General features: G+C 39.1%; 1 protein-coding gene across 2 annotated transcripts in view; it reads left to right on the forward strand.

Moving 5' to 3' along the window:
- Positions 1 to 21,782, forward strand: part of LOC145989807 (uncharacterized) — a 227,097-nt gene that overhangs the window by 47,997 nt on the left and 157,318 nt on the right. The gene's annotated exons all lie outside the window — the stretch shown is intronic.

A 21,782-nucleotide genomic window follows, 5' to 3' on the forward strand; every position in this document is an offset into this window, starting at 1 on the left:
TCTCAGTCCAGTACATAATGAATTTTAGAGTCACCCAAATTTGTAGTTATGCCAGGTGGTATGAAATTATATGTTACTGAATGGGAGATTTAATGTTCATAACAAACGTGACATAAGTAAAATACATTCATTACACAAATTCACTTGCAAATGGTGCTGCAAATGACATTATGATAGGAAAAAGATTTTACTTTTGTTATTTAGCGCCGCTTTTCTTCCAATTTTGGCTAATCGCGACGTTGGAGATAAGTGATGATATGATGAAATTGTCGAAGGAACATCCACAAAGAAGACCCAAAAGTTGAAACTTTCCGATCACGTAAACCCCTTCTCAAACATGCCAATTCTCACTTCTGCATAACACAAATGATTATTCTTCTGCACAATTCAGTTCATCTGTGTATTTCTATCTCCAGACGTTTCTTTGTAACAGAACGAATAAACTTTGTTTACCGCTTACTCTTTATCTTTTCCTCTTTTTATCTGGGAGAGAGAAATGGTCCTGTTTTTGTTTTTTTACTTGATGTATTTCTCTGATTACTTGTTTCATCCAACCTAAATCTTTCCTAGTGTCTGCGTCATCCGCTTGTTTTTCTCGTCTTTCTTTTGTTTGTTACTTATGGTTGCCTAACATCGTGTGGCAGTTATGATGATAAATTATGACACACACACACACACACACACTTGTGTGTAGACAGTATCTTACGGATAAGAAATTAGAACCAGATCTGGCGAATAGGCTGGATAGTTCACAATTTTATGCTTAGTGCTAGCAGCAGCACACTCTTTTCATATGGAGTGTGATGTGATTTAACGAAAGATAACTTTTTATGACCATAATATTTTGTTTGTTTATTTGTAATTATGTTATTACTCTGCTAGAATTGGGGAGATATAAAGAAGCACATCTTCCTCAGGGTTGGAAAATTTACTTCTCCGTCCTCCATGCAGTGGAGTGCCCATAAATTTCATGATTGGGGACATGTGATTGTGACGGATTTGTTACTAGTAGGCAATGCTAATCTCTTTCCATTTATTTGGTTTAAGAAATTCTTGATCAGGCGGAAGGTGGTTACGAATCCTATCGACTCTTTTCTGGGCACAACAATGCCATGCAAGGCTCAGCACTCTTCAATGGAGTCAAGTAGCTACGAAGTTAGATGATTGTAGGTACGAATCCTGACTTCGGGACTTTTCGAGCACCCTGTATTTCATTAATCCCCACGTCGTGATTATCGTAGGGGGCTAGAAAAGTGTCGTAAAATAACTAAAACAGTTATATAAAAGCAATTATATTTAGGGACAGTGCCGAGAATAGAACTACACTTCTCCCCCCCCCCGATTGATGATCTGGATACGTTCGGCCTTTGGTCAATGGCATGGTTCAGCACCTGCAAATGATACGTAATTATCACTTTCATATGCCCATAACTTCCTTATCACTAGTTTTCATAAATCTGACTTCACCACTGAATTTCTGGTGAAATTCTAGCCCAAAACCATACCCCACATGCCCCCCTTCCCGTTTAAAGAAATGAAGTTGGATCCAAGATGGCGGTCACCAAGATGGCGGACGTTGTCATGACATGCACCAAAAAGTTTCCCCCTAGGCCTAACATATTACTACCATGACCAATTGCTGCAATCTACACTCACTTTCATTTTATAAGGCGTGGGCAGGGACGTTTTACTCACCCCGTATACTTAACGTCTCGATGCACTCCATTTTGTTCTAACTTTGGTAAACTACGTACCATTTACGATGCCAAACTTAAAATTTTCTAGCCTATGTGAGTTATTCATTCACACCGACCTGTGATTATTTTTAGATAAAGTCACACATGTTTATCGTAATTGCAGTTTTAATCCTCAGTTGCGAACATGTGTAAATGGTTGCATACTTGTAGGATAAGATTACATTTATCTAGGGTACTTAGCGCCGAAACGAGTCATGGAGCAAGGAAAAAGTTATCAATACAAAGTTGCTTTTCTTAACGACCTCTATAAGCTGTGGAAGTTTCTACGGTGTCTCGCTGTATATCTTGCGTATACTGCTGACGTATATATTTCGAGAACAAAGACATACTTGTTAAACAAGAGACTAGAGTTTTATTAGTGATGTTTCGACATCTCGTAACACCTAAATGACCACAAATTGTACAAAGACTTTATTTATGATAATTTTGTTGCTAATATTAACTTTAGCCCCCCCCCCCCCTAAAATGACCAGACAGAAAATACTGGATAACAATTCTTCGTTAGTTGCACAGAATGCACAAGCTTTACTCAGCAAACTGTCCATGACTATTATCATTTTTTTTTATATTCCTTTCCACGTGTTTTTAAGGTATAGATTTTTATGTATGCAGGTGTAGAAGTTGTGAGCAGCTTGTTTGGCTTTTTGTTTAACTTCTTAATCGTTCATTCCTTATATAAAAAAGAATGAACGTTGTGATGGACAATTTGCTTGGAGATACTTATGCATCCTACTTCACAATCCAAACTCGTTCAAAATTTGAACTTGAACTTCAGAACTGTTGTGTTATTTTAAGTTATATGAAGCAGTGGCGTCTCGTTCCTTGGGGCTTCCGGGGCTTAGCCCCGAAAGAAAAACGGACGTATTGACGTAATTTTCAATCACCATAATACATAACTATCACACAATCTTTTAAAAGGCGATATTTACCGACGTAAGTTCATCGTGAGCAGCAACTGATACGACAGCGCTCCTAGCGGCATTGATGTCAGTTATCATCTCGGGGCTCGTCGCAGAGGAAGGCGTGGTCTACGCTACACGCTACAGTGAAGGTCACGTGCTAGCAGAGAGAGCGAAAGGAGGGGTGCAATGGGTTTGGATGTTGATTCGGGGCTACTTCCGTGGCGTCGCGTTCGTTCGATCCCGCGTGTTGTAGTGTAGCGTTGTGGTGGCTTTTATTCGCTATGAACAAAGTGGATTTCTTGTTGGTAACACCATTTCAGACATTGAGTGACCAAGAAAAACTTGTTGTTAAACAATTAGGTTTAGAGGGCTTCAATGAAAAAATAATCACAAAATTAATTTTAAAAAATAATTACAAAATTTGCTGAGCAGAAGAACTGGAGAGCACAGTTCTTGTTTAAATGAGAACCAACGTTCGAAGAAAGGTACGTTTCACAGCAATACCTGTTTCTTTTGTAATTCACGTGAATGGTCATTATATTTTAAATTCTTTAAAAAAAATAAGTCCAATTTTGTAGTTTAGAAGAAGATAAATGCCTGTTTTTTTGTAATTCATATGAATTGTTATTACCTTTTAAATACTTTTGTTAAAAAATAAGTCCGTTTTGTAGTCTAGAAGAAGAAAAATACCTATTTTTTGTAATTCATTTGAATTGTCATTATATTTTAAATTCTTAAAAAAATAAGCCCCGGCCAAATTTAAGGCCACGAGACGCCACTGATATGAAGGTATATCATCTTATCTATGAAGCAGTAAAATGTTCAAGTAGTGTTGCGTTATGTTACGTAGGTTCTTTATAACATACGAGTTTGAGTTTGTTTGAAGTTTACTTCAAGCAAAATGCTGATGAAACTCCACGTTTATAACTTTAAACTCTAACTCTATAGTTACAGCATGAACTTTTCCTTTTGAGAGAATGTATAGTTCTTTACTTTGCGTATTAACGGCATACGAAAATGTGTCTAAAATTTCTGTGTGGTAAACAGTGAAAACTATCCCGTGTCAAAAGTATGCAAAGAGAGAAAATGTGTCAAAATTATTATTAACTTAAGTGAATTTTAAAATCTTCATATCTTGCGTCATCTTGTATTTTGATTTGCAATTAACAACTCGTGAGAAACACCTGGCTATTTAATGTCAGTAGCGACGATTTGGTGTCCAAACTGGAGGAGCAAGGACTGTTTACATATTCTTTGTTGACAAGTCTTAACTTAGGCCATAGTGCGGGGGCGAAGAATAGGGAAGGTGCACCTTTTCCCATGCCCTCCTGATTGCCACCACTGCTAGTAGAACTCATTCATCGTGAATCCATCACAATTGGGCAAGCTCAGGCACTGGCAACACTGTGAAAAGCAGAAGGGAGATTACCTTCTTGCAAAATGAAAATTTGAAAACTTCCATTTTAGGGCAGTAAGATCTATGCTGGAAATACTGTACAGATGCTTCCCATCCATATCATATGAAGGGTACAGGGGAAAAAAGATGAATGTCACAAAATCACAAAAAATGATATTTTGCCTCCTTGATATTAAAGGCAGTCCACACTAACGGTTAAAATGTCAAAACAGGCTAAAAGCGCTGAGAGACACATATTTAATGAAGGTTTAAAAAAACGTGTACAGGAGAAAAACGATAGACGTCCAAGGGTTACAGGGCAAAAATGATGATTGTCCATCCATTGTGTAGGAATAGATCGTCGCGTACGATACGGACTCATTGCGCAACAGCCTTTACTTCACAGACGCATTGTCGTCTAAGTTCTGACATTGTCAGTTTGAATGCGGGTTTTGTTGGTTTCACAGTTTTCGCCATGAGTAACCCAGAAGTGGATGGTAACTTTGGGAGAACAAAGAAGAGGCCATCTTGGAAGGGTGATTGATGTTAGAAAGAAAATGCTGTGTAGTACTAATGAAACAGGAACAGACTGCAAGTGCTCTCGTTTGAAATTGTGCAATTTAATAGAATGGACAATTATAATGCACAAAACTGTTATCTAGGGGGTTTAATTACTCTTAATGATGTTTCACGAAAAAGGCCAAGACAAAATCAGGATGACGCCAATTTACATACACATTCATACAGTTACAAAGTCCTTGTACTTAGAGGTGGTGTAATGGCTGAGTTACCTGTTTGTTACAAGGCATTTTTGGCTTTACATGGTATCAGTGCAAGGCGTGTACAGACAATTCAGTCTAAACTAGCACTGACAGGTTCTGTTGGTAAAGATGAGCGTGGGAAGCATAAAACTAGACCAAACAAATTAAAACGGGAAACTCTGAATGCCATATACTCTCACATAAAATCCCTTGGAAGCAGGAGATCTCATTATAGCCTTCATGACAGTGAACGTGTTTATCTACCAGAAGAATTGAAGATAAAAAAGCTCCGTGCCATGTATAAGGAAAAAAATCCACGAACCCTGTATCATATGAAACGTATCGTCATTTCTTCAACACAAAATTCAACATCGCTTTTGGTTATCCTCGGACAGATACGTGCAGCACATGCGATGAATTCAAAGTCAATAAACAAACTCTTGAGAACAAACTGTCTAACTCATCAGTTCATGAAGAGAAACTTCAAGTACACGCACAGTTGCAAGACCTCAACACTCAACAAGAGCTCCATTTGCGAAGGGCTGATTCTTTCTTTACAAGGAAACGCCAAGCACGTCTCTCAAGTCAGAAGATGACTTCACATGAGGCAGTATGTTTTGACTTTCAAAAGAATTTGAAGTTACCCAATATTAGTACCAATGATGTATATTACACTGTTCGGCAAAATTAAACTTTTTGTCGCTCCCATGAACCAAATTAGGTGATTCTTATAGATTTCGAGCTCCTGAGTTCGAATCCGCAACCCGTTTTTCTCCAAGACGTACCAGTTTTGAGGGAGGGGGTGGGGGCGGGTTTCAATTACCACGCAAAGGTGCTATTCTCCCCCCATATAAAATTGCATGCTATCATCAGAATTTCAATATAAAACAAGCAGATACAACTACATAAAGAGTAAAAGTTCAACATTTGCATGTCAATTGGTGTTCCTGCTCCTCTTGTAATTTGTACAGGGTGTCTCGCGTGTCGCATTCCAACAGAAGTCGGCCAGCATATTCACACTCCATTTCCCACTGTAGCGCCTCTCCATGGTAGCTATTTGTTGATGAAACCTTTCACCGTGTCCATCGGAGACCTCACCCAAGCTGTACTGTTGAGGGAAGAAGTCCAAGTGACAATGCAGGAAATGTAACTTGAGGGACATATTACATCCCATGGTACGAAATGAAGTAATTAACCTGCCCACAATGTCTTTGTAATTAGGTGACTTATGATTCCCAAGATAATTCTTCAGTGATGTAGTCAAATTTGAGTTGTTCCATAAGCGACGGAATGTCACTGCAATACACCAAATCAACATCCTTTGTAAAATTAGGAACTAGGCTCGCCTCTCTTTTTCTGTACATCGATATATTCACATCTCGGTCAAGTAGATTCCATTGTTGAAGTCGTGATGCAAGCAACAGGGCCTTGGTCTTCGGAAGGTTTAAGTCTCTGATCAGAACATTCAGTTCTTCCTGACTTATCACATGTGATTCCTTAGTTTCAGACACTGGGGCGTAATTGGGATCTGAATGCGTACTCGAAGATTGTGCAACATCCTGACAAGTCTCAGGTTCTTCGTTCGATGAAACACTGCTCAGTGTGTATGAGTTTGGTGGTACGGGTACAGGAAAAACAACATCATGTGGGACAGGTCTTCTTGCGGAATCCAAGTCAGGATACTGTATTTTATGCTTCGTGCCTTTTGAGAAACCTGTAATATTGGTCAGGCAGAAATAACAGTCTGCAACATGATCCCGGGGCTCGCGCCAAACCATAGGTACGGCGAACGGCATCGATTTATGTGTACCTTTCAACCATCCTTTTAGAGTACGCGCACACTTACAACTTTGTTTGGGAGCCCAATCGCAATCCTGGTCGCCGACTTTACACCCGAAGTACAGGTGGTACGCTGTCTTTAGGAACGGTGACAATGGCCTACTTTGTCCCTTGAAGACCACTTCCCCACATATGTAGCAGAATGAATCTACCGAGTTTTTGCAAGTTCGTGGCATGTTGGTTTAACACAAATGTCAATATTTCACGCAGAAATATTTTTCCTTAACGATATAAACAGACACAGAGTAACGCGACTCTCTTACACCACGATCACCTCGGAAGTAAAATATCTGCTTCATGGGACAACGAGGTGGATGTCTTGGCACATTTTTCCAGCCACATCCTGTTTGTCGTCTAGACAAGGGGGTGCCAACGAATGACCACAAGTTGATTACGAATCCTTTTACCTTGAAGGAAGCCGAGGTGACAGTGTAGGAAGAATGTAACGAAAATAAAACGTTGAACTCCAATGTACACAAATAAGCCTGTCACACACAGTTAAAAATTGTAAGATACCATTCATTTTAGAGCCAGTCACTTATGGCTCATGGGACATCGTGAAAATATTTCTTCCAGTAGTAATGTTAAAATGCAATATTATTCACATTTTTGTTTTGACATTTATCTGGAATTCTCAAAAAAATGTGTGTTGTGGCAGAATTCACTGTTTTTTTGGAGTGGGTGGGGTGTATTTGGAATTTTCTTCTATTTCGGGGGGGGGGGGGGTTGTGGGGGAAGGGGAAAGAAAGTTCCTAGGATATAGTAACAATTCTTGGATTGAGGTAAAAATACACAATTATGCATTCCAAGCATAAAAAATACAATTTCATTTACAAAATACAATTTTTCGGTAATTTTTTATGGAAAATGCCCCCTAAAAAAAAACTTACGTGCTGGAACTTTTTCAATGCGATATTCGTAATCAGCGACTCGAAATCTATAAGGTACACCCTTTCATCCTCGTGGGAGGATTTTCATGCCGATCAGTGTTATAAGAGACAGTTGTCATTTTTCTATTTAATGTTCATGTTCTTTCCACTAAAAAGCATTTTATTTCATTTGTGTATTTCACAAAGCATTCATAATCTTTACTAAAGTATTTTACAATTCAAATGGACATTCATCTTTCTTTGCTTTTTTTTCTGTGCGAATAATGGACAATCATCATTTTTCACCTGCAAAATGTGCATTAAGAACGAATTTTGTCAAAAATGTGTTCTTCGTGTTTACATTATTAGACACACTGTTATATCATTAGTTAAACAATATAATGCTTCAGATTATGTAAAAATTTCATACAGTGCTAAGCCATATTGTAGATGTAAGAGCGTTTCAAACATTAAAATTCATTTAACTCCATTCCAGTTTCTTGTGACATTCATCTTTTTTCCCCTGTACCCTTCATATCTTGAGAATATGCCAAGAAAAATTGTAAGTAATTAATTTCCGCTTATTTTGTAAACGTATATTTGACTGCATAAGGCAAGGACAATCATGTTGTCGCTCGGATTAAGGGTTTATTTACCTACTCGAACGTATTTTACTCTTAGGACAAGCCCCGCCCTTTGATTTATGAGGTCAGAATTGTGTTTCGGTCGTTAGTTTAATTACGAGCTACCCTCCATGGCGACGTAATTAGCACTGCGTGCTGCATCGCCAGAGGTACCGGTTCGAATCCCGGCCTGGGCATGTTTTTTCTCGTGAGTGTCCCTTCACCATATCACTCATCCTCATCTTTGCGATTATCCAAAAGTGGCAGAAAAGCGAAGTAAAATAAACCAAAGCAATCAACCCAATTACGCTTCCCTCTGCTTTTGTTCCCTTAGGATTGCTTCTCGTGTTCTGACTTATGCATGGAACTTATGAAATCGAGACTTGTTTAAGGAAAGAAGTCAAAATAATTCTGCACAGGATGTAAACGAACGAACCCAAGATCTTGTAAATGAGCAACAGACCAAGAGATGGCGCTGATCAATTGCAATGCATTGGTTGCTTACTGAGCTGCCAATTCTACGACATGAACGTAAATTTTGGAGGAATTAATTTGTAATTTTCAACATTTTAAGTTGTAAACTAAAAAAATAGTCCGCTGAATGTGGGGAAGATTTAACATTACTTTACTACCGTCGTATAAAATATAATGCGTATACGAAATAATAGAATAAGTAATAATTGAACAACGTGCTGAGAGATCATTCATTACTGAGTTGTGTTAATGAGTAAAACACAGTTTTAATTATCCATTATCAACCTTCTTTTGTTTATTTTTATTCTATATTATATCCAAGGACGCAGTTACTCAGAGTAGCCGGGTCAAACTGACACTAGGGGGTAATAGAAATGTGCAATTAACTTACTTTCCAACTGATGACTATCGATAGGGAAAACATATTCCATACATTTATGCAGTTTGTTGTACCTTTATTGCTTGAGTCTACTAATAGCACATTAAAACAGAGTAAATCTGTATTAACAGAGAAGGTAGGACAGAGCCTTACGAGGGACGTTCAAGTCAAACCTGGACTTTTGATTTTTCAGAATCACATTTGGACATACAGAAAATACTTTTTTATTTCTCGACGAAATACCCCTCTATACACTAATGCATTTATCCCATTGGAACTCCTTTAAGGGCCCTAACAGCTTGGTTAAAATAGCTTCGAGCAAGGTCAGGACAGTAAGGAGAGTGTGGCAGCAACTCCCACACGAGTTCTTGTAGTATGCAATGCGGGCGTTCATAGTCTTGCAGCAACAGAACGCCTTTAGTGATAAAAGTTCCCACTGTTCGACAAGTGGACGACATGTTATCCATCGATTTTCAAGGATGAGGCGTTCCACTCGCTGAGTGTTCACGGGAATATCTGCAGTGGATCCCTAGTCACTTCGGCAGGTGTAGTCTTGAATGTTGTTGAACAGTCTAAATTGGGAGGAGCAACCTATTTATTACTAACTTGATTTAATTGATTATATTTATCTATGCCAATCATTTGTCACACGATTGTATAGATCTACCAGAATTTTCTTTGTACTAGTGCGAAACACTTGTAAGCCAGCAGATAATCTGTGAACTGCCAGGAGCCAAAGTAGGATTCAAGGTACCATTAGAAGTTGTGATCTGATAATATGATGCGGTAAGTTAACATACACAACCTATAACCCTCTGCCCACAAATGTACTAAATGTGCTGGTAACACTGCAACTGATGTCATGCCTGGATTTGATTGGCTGTTATGCTCAGAGCCACCAGGAGGAAACGAGAACGTTTGTCTTGAGGCAACGGTCACGGGGGAAAGAGCGGTGTAGCTCTGACTGTAAACGTGTATGGTAAGTGTGGCGATATGTTGGGGAATTTACATAGTGTGGTTCCTTTAAATTCTATAGTTTATTTGTTCATTTCTTTACCCTATGTTAGGTTTTTGTTATTCTAACTTCTAATTAAATTAATATTAGTTTGGGTATTGAGGAACCTATTCTTAGAATTCTCGGTCGTATGGCCGCATTCACTACTCACGTATTATCCCCCAATTATTAATCAATTAAGTTGTAGAATATAAATTTAAGTTGCATATCATACAGTTGTCTGATTATGGATTTATAAAGAAAGGGAATATATTTACTTTTTGATTGTTACCATTGTATAAAAGTACCTTTGCACTGTTAAAATAAAAAGGAAAAGATCTAAGTTTCTGGTTTTGAATTCGTAACTAATTTCCTAGAATAATGGACTCGGATAACAGCTTGCTTTCACTGACCCTCTGTATGGTAGATCCTGCTTTATGCAGTTGAGGTTGAGCGTGTCGAATATGAGTAAATGGGCCTTTTTACAGTTAAGTTGCAAACCTCTACATAAATATCGATACCTCACTTTGACAGCGTTAGCGAAGACACTTGGAGATAAATAGAGGAAAGCAGAAAGCAATGAGACCTTCAAGAATTCAAACAAAACTCCATAAAAGCTGCCGACAATCCTCGTACCAGCTTACGTAAAAATCCATGTAAAAACACGTAGGATGCAAGAGAAAAATTATTAAAAAGTCATGGACAATTTGCCGAGTAGTGCGTGTGTCATTATTGCATAGCAATAAAAATGCCTTAATATTCGGGAAAGTGATAACCAAACACCGTGACGTCTTCAGGCAAGGGTTCTTGAATTTCTTTATCGAGCACCGTTATCTAGGAAGTCAATGAGTAAGTCAACCTTCACGAACAGCTGTTGCGTGTGAGTTCCCGACCTTGACAATGTTTTCTTAGTTGAGGAGTGACATTGAATTTTTTGTTTCTTTGTTGCAAGTGTGGGCTTCCCTTTCAGTCTATCTCTAGCCACTTCTTTTCACCTTTTCAAATCAAATTAAACTTGCAAATTAATATAATATGAACACGTCCAGAATAGAATTTCCCATGTATTTTAACAGTTGCTTGTCTGAAGCGCAAGGACACAACTATCGTGCTGCCATCTACAATCAGCTTTGCCTGACCAGCCCCATTATTAGTATTGCATGTTATTGATATGAAACTAGTGTCATTGAATATTTCGTTATAACGCTATGAAACTGCAGCCTAACGTCATGCAACTTCAAGGATAGCAAAATGAAAATCGAGTGATGAAAAGTGAGTGGTGGGAGGGAATATATTATTTGGGAGAGCACAGCCACATTAAGCATGACCCTAATTACTATACAAGGACAAAAATAATATTTATTTATCTAGTGTTTCTTATTTGCTATAGGAGAGCGGAAGGGGGCATCCCCCCTTCTGGCACCTTCACTGCCAGTTTTCCATTGTAGAAGAACTGCATCCAATTTCACGAAAACTCAGGTGAAAATTAATGGGAACTTAAAAAACAAACAAAACAAAAATCCAGCTGGCCGAATGTGTACAAGTTTGTACAAAACTTGTTTTTACAGTTTACAGAATGGAAATGTAGATGTCGCACAAATAGCAAAAAGTTGAATGCTTCAAATGATTGATGTTATAGAGGAAATGTATATTGTAGTGTGCTTATTTTATCATTAATTTACATTATGTAACACAGAATTGACTTTTGAACGTTTGTAAAAGGAAATAAAATGTTTCGCACATCACAAGTACTACGATTACCTTAATAAATATGTTATCATCCTGGAAGAAGTTGGGTCAGGTCCGATCCGGACCGGAGAATCTTAATTTGGGATTGTTGGAAACTTCAGCAAAATTGCAAATTATGAAAAAAATAAAAATAAATCGTCTGATACTTCGACTTTTCACCCATTGTAGTCAAATGAAGCTAAATATTGGTAGAAATGTGTTGAATATCGTCTTTTAAAAGTCCAGGGAAATCAGATTTGTCCGCCATATTAGAAAATGGCCGCCCATCGTACTAAACAGTAAGAGTTTCGCAAAGAGCTCGTAAATGCTTTCTCGTGTAAAATACTTCGTTCTGTAATCTGTGGTGATCAGTTTGCGAGACAAAGATGGTAAAGACTAAATGTTAAGACGCATGGAATATTGCGTACGTGTTCACATCGACTGCACATTCTTCAAATTTCTGCCAATTAAATATGTATTTGCCTACATTAGTCCGAAGGATTAAGTCTAGAAAGAAGCATACAGTTTGTTATATTGGCGGGAAAGTATTTAATAAGAAGGTCTTCATTCTGGATTCTTACAAAAACCGGAAATATAACTAAGAAACAGCAATGACAGTTAATGTAAAACAAGATGACGTTAACTAAGAGAAAGCCCAATTTCATTTCCTGCTCTTGTGTATATATGAACCTTGAATATCGGAAATTTATTGTTGACACTAATTATTATTTATTCTAATGCAATCCCCAGTTCTTAATCGTTTGCCTGAAATTATTTTTGTTACTCTATTCAATATTATCCTGAATTATATGCGGCTGCAATGTTTTCACCATGAATGAAGTCGTAATGTTACGGTAAGAACATGTGAAAGTTGCAGTTTCAGCGTGCCAGTATTTCCAACTAAAAAGTTAACTCGTTTATCTAATACAAATATTAAGTCGTATGTATTAGAACAAACCTTCTTTATCGCAAGTATTTAAAATGAATAATACAAATTTTTAAATCTTAGATCAAGAGCATGAAACTAAATGTTTCTAACAGTTAACTAAATGAACATAAAACAGTAATATTAATAATAAAAGTTATGAATATATGGCTGTTCTATCCTGATAAGAATGCATTAATGAAATGAAAATGAGGAATTGTGATAACTACAGACTATTGAACTTCATGCAGAACAAGAATTAGATTGATTGATTGATTGATTGATTTGGTGTTTTAAGTACACTTTTATGCACAGTAAGGCTAATCGGGACTGGACCTACAGCTTAAAGTGGGATCCGAATCACTATGTGCCTCCATCAGGAATCGAACGGCTACCACTGCGCCATCGGGGAGGCCCAACAAGAATTAGAAATATGCATTTAAACCAGCTCCAGAACCAATATGAATCGCATAATGAGCAGCCATTATTGTGTCTTCATCATGCTCAACAACGATTACAGTGTTATCTAAAATCAATTTCCAAGGGGTATGCAAGTTTGGATTGGGATATTTCCAGCTATCTGGTAAGCCAAATAGATAAAAAAAAATAAGTTTTTTAATTAATGGAGAGCCCGTAGCAGTAGCGGCTTCTGCCTATTCGAACATTCGCACGTGCACACCCAAATATATCTGCAATGCATTTTTTAAAAAAACTTATTCACTGAACACTATGTCCTTCAAAACATCAAACGTTCCGAAGCCCAATCGCCACATCGGCTTCCAGTGGCGAAGCGTAGATTTCCTAGCAGGGTAGGCACAAAAGTGCGATAATTTCCATTAGTTGCTTAAATATGTAAAAAGAAAGGGAGGGGGGGGGGGCTATTTCATGGAGAGTGGTTCAATGTCTCTCCAGGCCGCTTCTTTACTTGCCAGTGGCCTGACGTTTTCAAAAGTGTTGTTACCGGCCATCAGTACGATAATTATGTCTTAGACGTTCTCCTCCCGCCCACCAGATGTCATGATCTAAATTTTGTTCATTTCGGTTTTTTTTATTTGTTTGTATTTTTTTCAACCTCTGGTTTGGTTTGAGTTGGTGTTTTAAGTCCACTTTATGCACAGTAAGGCTAATTGGGACTGGACCTACGGTTTAAAGTGGGATCCGAACCACTGTGCCATGTACTTCCACCGGGTATCGAACCCGGGACAACCTCTGATTTATGCACACACTTCCATAAAGAACTACCAATCATGGGACATCGCGAAAATCCAACGAATAGTGCTCGAGCCCTGTTGTCAATTCTTCATCACTTTTATTCTAAATTTATTTTGCAATTGAGGTGAAAAGGGCTAGAAGAACCCCATAATTTTCGGGTCAGTCTGACGTTTGTCCCGTGAGCAGACGACAGAATTCCGCACTTTCAGCGACTGTCAGTTTTGTACGTTCTACTGCTGCCAACTTAGTTTTTCTAGCAAGTCTTCCTCGCACCGAGGAAAGCACCATTGTTATCTGTTGTCTAACTAAAGGAATGGTTGTAGTTAATTCCAGTCTTGGCTTTCTAGATAAATTAATTTCTGACACCTGCATGTGCAAGTAAACATAATTTAAATTTTGAATATTTTCGTCTCATTTCTTCTCCTCTATGCTAATCGTGACGATGAGAATGTGTGGAGAATGAATTAAAGATGATCAGGAAACATTGACATGACCACAATTAGGTCACCTGGCTTCGTAACGTGTTAGGATGACGACTACGGGGCTTTCAAGAAAAACATAAGTAAAGGTGACCTCTCTCATTCAGTGTGTGTACTTCGCATCCTAGTTTGTTCTACCCCTTGTGTTAGTAGATACCTTTACGTGATAATAGAACATAGGATCCTTGTTTGGGACATATAAACAGGTTATAATAAATGTAGTTGCTTGAGAGAATAGAATCCCAATTTTTAGGCGCAATTCAGTTCTTTTCTGCCAATCCAATGTGACAACACTGGCCTGTTCCGCCAGACCTGAAACAGACATGGCCCGCGCAATAACCCCATAACACAACACTCTTTGTCCTAGACCCAAAAAAAGTCTTCCCTTACATTGTACTCTCATTGACCGCCCTCTTCTCTTGTTATCCCTTCAGGGTAAACGAAACTGCCTACCTCTTCGCTTGTGTCGGCTGCGTAAAAAAATGTCTGCTTGTAATATCTATTCGACGACAGTGTTAACGCATTAAATAACGTTTCAACAACTTTTAATATTTTTTTTTTAATATTTTGCTGTCACTTGCCACTGCTACTTGCAAAGGAAAATATAGTTGAAAACATTTTAGAAATGATTGTTATAAGAAGGAAACATGAAAGAGCAAAAGTGGGTCCTACCTTACCGATGATTACATCTTCACTCAATTAAGAACTCGATTGTTCTTGCATTTCAGTCCGGTACTTCTTGCATAAATCTGATCGCTGCACAAGACACGAATCACAAACAAAGCTCTACCGCCACGAACGAATCTCGCGCTCCGAGCAACGCTCCCTTGTAGCGTCCTGAGCAGGAGGCAAGTTTTCACAGAGAGGGATCGAGCGAGGGAATCCCCGTTCACGATAAAAATAAATTATTCTATTTCCAGTGAAAGTAAAACTACTTTGTAAATATAAGGCATAGCTAGCATTTTAATTTACATAATTTGGTATGAAGACTTACTTTACACATATAAGTTCTTTAGACTTTCTGTTTACGCTACGGTGTTGGGTGAATCGACAAGACCATCAGCACTCTGACCAGAAAACGAAGTCAGAACTACAGAACTCCGTAATTTTCAATTTCACTTACTCTTGTCGATGAAAGGAAGGAAAAACCTAAGTTTCGTACAAAATATGGAGAATGTACAATGAAATAGAAATATATCTGCACGAACACAGACTAATGTTTACAAGAAATGCCGGCACACCACAAATTTCCAACCCTGGCGGAAATGCAGTGTTGCTGATATTCTGTTCGTCCTAGTGGGTAACACCGCGAGGCCGGCCTCAGGAGCACGTTATAAGCATACGTACAGTACTCGTAAGATTAGGCTTCCCGCATATACGACCGTACGACGGAATGTAAAGAGAAGAGGCCCCAGCAAATGTGCCTCACTCCATGGAAAGTTCGTATACAGGACAGGGTTAGATTTTTTTGTAATTATCATAAATGAAATTTCCAAACTTTTCCATTGCATTACATGTGTTTTGACGAAATAAGTAAATACACCTTTAAAAGAGTAATGGCGTGGGTAGGCCCGGCCTCCTGGCCTCATAGGACGCTTCGCATTACCAGTGCCTGCCGCTGAGATACGTTCGCTCGGAACAAAAGTTGCCTGGTGCTCGTTGGCCGCTGTTTGCAGCACGCAAGAAAAGAGAAGGGACTTGCTCTTCTAGATCACGGTATTATGGGCTAAACTCGCACTGCTAGTGCTGTGTTCACGATACAGCAGTGTTGCAATCCCATTCGTGTGGCGGAGTAGAGGCAGCACATACATCACCGTAAATCGAGGGATTTTTTTTTGGAAAAGGGACATTTCTATGGCATCTTCGCCCACACTGTTCCGAGCATGATAAGGTCAAGGAAGAAGACAGGAGGGAGGGGAGGACAACTGAAAGCGAAACGCGTGCTTTAAAAAATGTCTTGCATTGCCTTTGCTCAGCCAAAATAAACTGTCCTTGTGGCGCTGTAGTCGAATTATCCACCCGCTCAGGCAGGGGGAAGGGGGGGAGGGGAGACGTGAATCAGTCAGCTCTTTCTATTGTGTGGCAAAATTTTTGCGCTATCAAAAGCTCGTTCCTCTTTCAGTGCAAAGTGATCACGATGAAAGAGGAAACTGTACATAGCGAAAGCAGATACGTAATATTTAACGTTGTTGAATATTTGGAGGGAAGTTAGCTACACGTACAAATCGCGCCAGCGACTGCAGTAATAAGACAGATAAGGCGGAACGGAAAGACAAATTATGAAGAACGAAGAAGGGTAGTGTGGATTGAGTGAGTACTGTCATTTTCTTTAATTTTTTTTTATTTGTTCTCTCGATTTCGCTGGAGTTTGTTGGTTTGGTCAGTCGGTCGTTAGAAATAAACAACTGCTAGATATATTACAACTGATTTTCTGCATGTGGTCGTTGGATCGGCTACCTTGTTTGCAGGAGAGGCTCAAGATAAAATTTTCACCTGGACGCAATGCTGAAGTGCACACCCATAAAGTCAGACCACGAGCCACCACTGGCCCGTAGATGCACTGGCTTGTATCGCTCACAAAAACAGAGCAGAAGAAAGGGGCAATATGCTCTTTATTAGTATCAATGATGAATAAGATGTCAGGAATTGCTCCCATTTCTCTAATGCCGCCTAACGCCTTATCGAGCTTTTGCGTTTTCTTTTCAATGTTCCAAAATTATTTCTTTGTTAAAATGTTATCTTCATGATTTAATATTTTCTCATATTGCATCAAGGTTTTTATCGAAGAAGAAACAGTGCCGCAATTTGTAAGCATACCACCGAGCCAACGATGATTCACATAATATTGACCACAACGAATCGCTTCACCTGCAATAATATCAAAAGCTTGAAACTTTGTACCAGTAAACCAAGGTACGTCAACATTCTCTCATGTCCTCTCATCCTCGCATCCTGGATCATGGCGGTTGCTATGGTGTGAAGTTCCAGTCGTGAGACTTTGCCTTCGTATGGTTGTGAAACGTGAATGTCTTTATGTCATAGCTTGTTAGTCATTTGCAGTGATGTGCGTCTACACGTAAACAGCGATAGTCTACATTCTACACGTAGACTATTTTATACACGTAGATTACGTAATCTATGTAAATAACATGGCGAAAGGTGATAACTTAGCAAAGGGTGCCGTGGAATTAAAATAAAATTATACTGCGTATCAGTTGCTCATGTGTGCAGAGAGATTTTCATACTCTTTCTTCCAAATTCGAACAATTTCTCATCTAAGAAGAAACCTAATATAGGAAATATTCTAGTGTTTTATGTCGAAAAAGACCACTCTTGCCTCACTACTGCCATCTGTTGTTCTTTTTTGCATACCATTTATCTTCTTGCATAGTTGATGATAGAAGAGATTACGTGTAGACAACGCATGTAGACGTAAACTTATAGTCTACGGCACATCACTGGTCATTTGTCAGGTAAATGTCACTTGCCACTGTCGCAAGTGTAATCTCATTACAAGTAGGCTGAAATGTTCCAACAAAATACCAATCTTATCCTTAGGTACAAAGTAAGAACAAGAAGAACTACATGTCCACAAAGGAAAAGACGTGTCAGATTACACGTTTAACTGTGTCAACCTTGATTCATTTTCAGTTCTGTGTATACAGTGAATATGTTGAATGGATAGATAAAAGCAAACGCAGACCCTTCTGCCACTGTCCACAAGAAATTCTGAGCCCAATCTTACAACAGACCCATTGCAGACAGGCTTACCAGACCCGCAGTGTGGGGAATGGAAGAAAAATATACAAGAACAGGACCAGAGCATGTAGCCTGATAACGCCTTCCTGGCAAGCGTCCAGTGGCAACAATTGTATATTTACCCCCAGAAGCTTAAAGTCGGTCAGAACTCTTTCTCAGATTCAGGTCAGGTTCTTACTTACATGGCGGTTATTTAGACTCGTAATAGCTTCGAGTTTTTAAGTCCACTTTTTGCACAGATAAGCTAATCGGGACTGGGCCCATAGTTGTAAGTGGGATCCGGACCGTGTGTCGTATAGCTGATGCGTTGATAATGTAAAGTGGTGAAATCGATAAAGTGACGTTCACAAATATCATCCATGCCTACGCCGTGACTCGAACCCGGGTCTTCGGTGGCGAGATCGAAGGTCAGGGCCTCCCCGATGGCGCAGTGGTAGCTTCATCGCCTTGTAATCAAGGGGTCTCGGGTTCGATACCCGGTGGAGGCACATAGTGGTTCGGATCCCACTTTAAACTGTAGGTCCAGTCCCGATTAGCCTTACTGTGCATAAAGTGGACTTAAAACATCAAACCAAAGCAAACCAAAGAGATCGAAGGTCGATCACTTAACACGCTCGGCTTTCCGGGAATCATACAGTGGGATCCATGAGTATTACCGCGCAAATTATCCATCACCATGTTCGTTCACTTTATTGGACCAAATAAGAGTTTCAAGAATTAAGAGAAAACTCAAAACAAGCTGTTGACAACTCTTGCACCAGCGTACATAAAAATCCATCGCTTAAAAATACATAGGATGTAAGAAAAATTAATGAAAGCAGTCATGGGCAATTTGCCGATCAATACTAGTGGATCCTACTGTACATCTCCCAGAAAACTGATATATGTAGGTCAGTTGGTAATCATTTTTTACAATACTCTACACATGAATTGTTCTCAACAAAATATTCATTTTGGGTAATTTCACATTTAATGAATTGTTTCTCATATTTTTTTTTGTTCGTGGATTTTAAGGGGACCGCTCCTCATGACCACCCTTGAGTAAAGTGCCAGTCGTCATTGGAACGCCACTTTACTAAAGAAAGTTCCGAAAGATTAAGTTTCCCTCTGACCACCTATGTCAAGTCTACGTGGAGCCGAGTATATCCTCCCCTCAAACCTTTCCCACCAATAGCGTCCGTCTTACGAACTGAGTACTTGTCAAGTCCACGTCGAGTAAATGAAACGTTGCCAATTCAGTATCTTTAGAGATTTCATAGCGTGTGGTTGCGGTTGTCTTTGCTAGGTTGTGTTATTGTGTTATGCTATTTTTTTTTACGTACAATGTGGAGACCATACATCATGTGTGCTCATACAAATCCCTAAATAAATCCCACAGTGAAAACGGTTCTTAATGCAGCTGTAGATACACGTGAAAACGTCCGAACCTCCTTTCTATCCACTTGACCTTGAACTTGCTTCACTGTTTGGGAAAACTCATTTCTGGTCTTGTGGCGCCTCACATGTTTCTCCGAGGTGTCAGTATGGACAGGTTGCCTGCCGTCCCTAATAAGATTAGCATTCTGCAAAGCGTGAGAGTTCTTTCGAAGTCGCATAGCAATTTCACAATCACCCACGGAGTTCGTGGTGAATCAAGAAATGCGTTCGAAAGAGCAACGGTTGCGACAGCGCAAGAACATGTACTGAATAGGTGCGTGCCCAAGTAGGGTTTGATGGAGGCTGTGACCCCGCTTGGGCTAACCTCCTCTTAAGGAATGAACGTCAGGTCAGCGGTGTGCTCGGAGGATGAGATTTCCGGAGGGGTTTGGAGGGGGATCATAATTTTCATATACCATGTGATTCAGAAGGCAGGACGTCTGATTGTCATGCGGGAGACCCGGGTTCGATATCGGGTGGGAAATTTTGAAACCATCTCCGTGCATAAGGCAGTTCTGGGGTTCATCCTGCCTCTAATAAAATGGGTACCTGGGGAGGGGGGTAAGCGACCGGATCGTGGTGCTGATTACTAGGAAGCGAAATTTTAGGTGTTAAAAAACTGAAAAAAAAATATGTTCTAAAAGCATGGAGATGTGGCTAAAAGTAAAAAGATGATTGAAAATTCTGTCAAATAAAAAATACCAGTGACGGCAGGGCATTAGTTGCTGGTTGCATTCTATTGCTTATAATGAACAACAAAGCACATTTCCAAATTACCCATTGAAAATACACGCCGATTACATCTGAACAATGAATTCCATTGTGAAAACGACCTTTGCACATCACACGTAGTCAGACGTGCATGTTTGACGTGCGGGGTGTCATGCACATGTACACCATCAATTTCACTACACGTTCACTCTTTACACGGGTTTTGGTACCGTGTTTTGTTTGTCGAACAGACTTTGGAATTTGTCGCTAAGCACTTGCCTGCAAGCGTGTCCTAGATAAGAGTGTTTCTTTCAACTGCATTAACATCCTTCACTGTTTCGCAAAGCAGTTTTGTGGAAGTTTTCAGTTTTCCTATCCCGCCACACAAAAAGCTTAGATCGTTTTGTACACATTAATCTATTAATAAATCTCAAAAATTAGAAACTATTTTTATTTTATGCATAAATTCCAAAATATGCACTTACATAAAGAATTCGGAAAATTTATTTTGTACTAAATGTCGAAAATATGTACATTTTAGGTTCTTTTTCTAGAAATATGTGCTTCATGTGCTAAAGGTAAAAATTGTGCATTTTTATGTAAAATAAGACTTTGCAGCCTTATGGTCTGCACTCCTGTGGTCGAGTTCTGAAGCAAGAAAGGTTTTTACCTAAAAGTGCGCCCTCTGTTGATCACATTACCACCACATTCCCTATGACCGTCCATGGCTTGTTGCAATGTGCAGGGAAAGTATATATATATATTAATTATGCTACGATTATGAAGTTCTTATTTCAGCATTTGTTTACACGATTCCAAAAATCATTTTTCATTGTAAAGTGAATAACACAGTACAGGTCTTTCCTTAAATTTAATGTTCAAATGGTGATTTGCCAAATCTTTTAATGTGTGATAACGTTTTCTCCATCATTTGAAGGACAAAGTAAAATCTTTACCCGTTACACACAAGGGCTGTTGACTTTCTCAAGTTACATTGTTATTACCTGTTGGATATAAAGTTTCACAATGTTTTTTTTAGAGCACACTGGAGTCAGCAGTGTATAAGACACTTCTGCTCCATCTATGGGAAGAAATTGAACAACATAACGGAAGCAGTGAAAGATAGCTGTTTATGCTATATTTTTAGTAGTACAGGACTACAATTTCGACGTTATTTCCAGCACGTTTTGAATCAAACTCTCCCCCCCTCTTTCCTCTCGGCACGCGCACGCCAGATGCAGGGGATGATTGCACTAAAATCTCACTAAAGTCCTGAACGAGACGCCTCGATTTTGTTTGTCTTATTCTCGATAAATGCCGTCTCGAATTGCGAACTTCCTTACCCTACCCCCCTTTTGAGTTACAAAAATGCAATTTCAAACGTGTTGGCTCGTTATGCATTGGCTTCCGAAAATTCTATGGATTTTACGATTTCGATAACGTTGTCCTGTTTAAATGCTACATATTTAGTTTAAATATAAATATATTATTAATGACTGGTCACGAGAAATTATAATAGCTCTTCGCTAAGTTTTAAATGTCAATTTGGTGAGTATAATTT

Source organism: Lepisma saccharinum, chromosome 7, assembly GCF_977018435.1.
Source record: "Lepisma saccharinum chromosome 7, izLepSacc3.1, whole genome shotgun sequence".
Classification (NCBI taxonomy): domain Eukaryota; kingdom Metazoa; phylum Arthropoda; class Insecta; order Zygentoma; family Lepismatidae; genus Lepisma; species Lepisma saccharinum.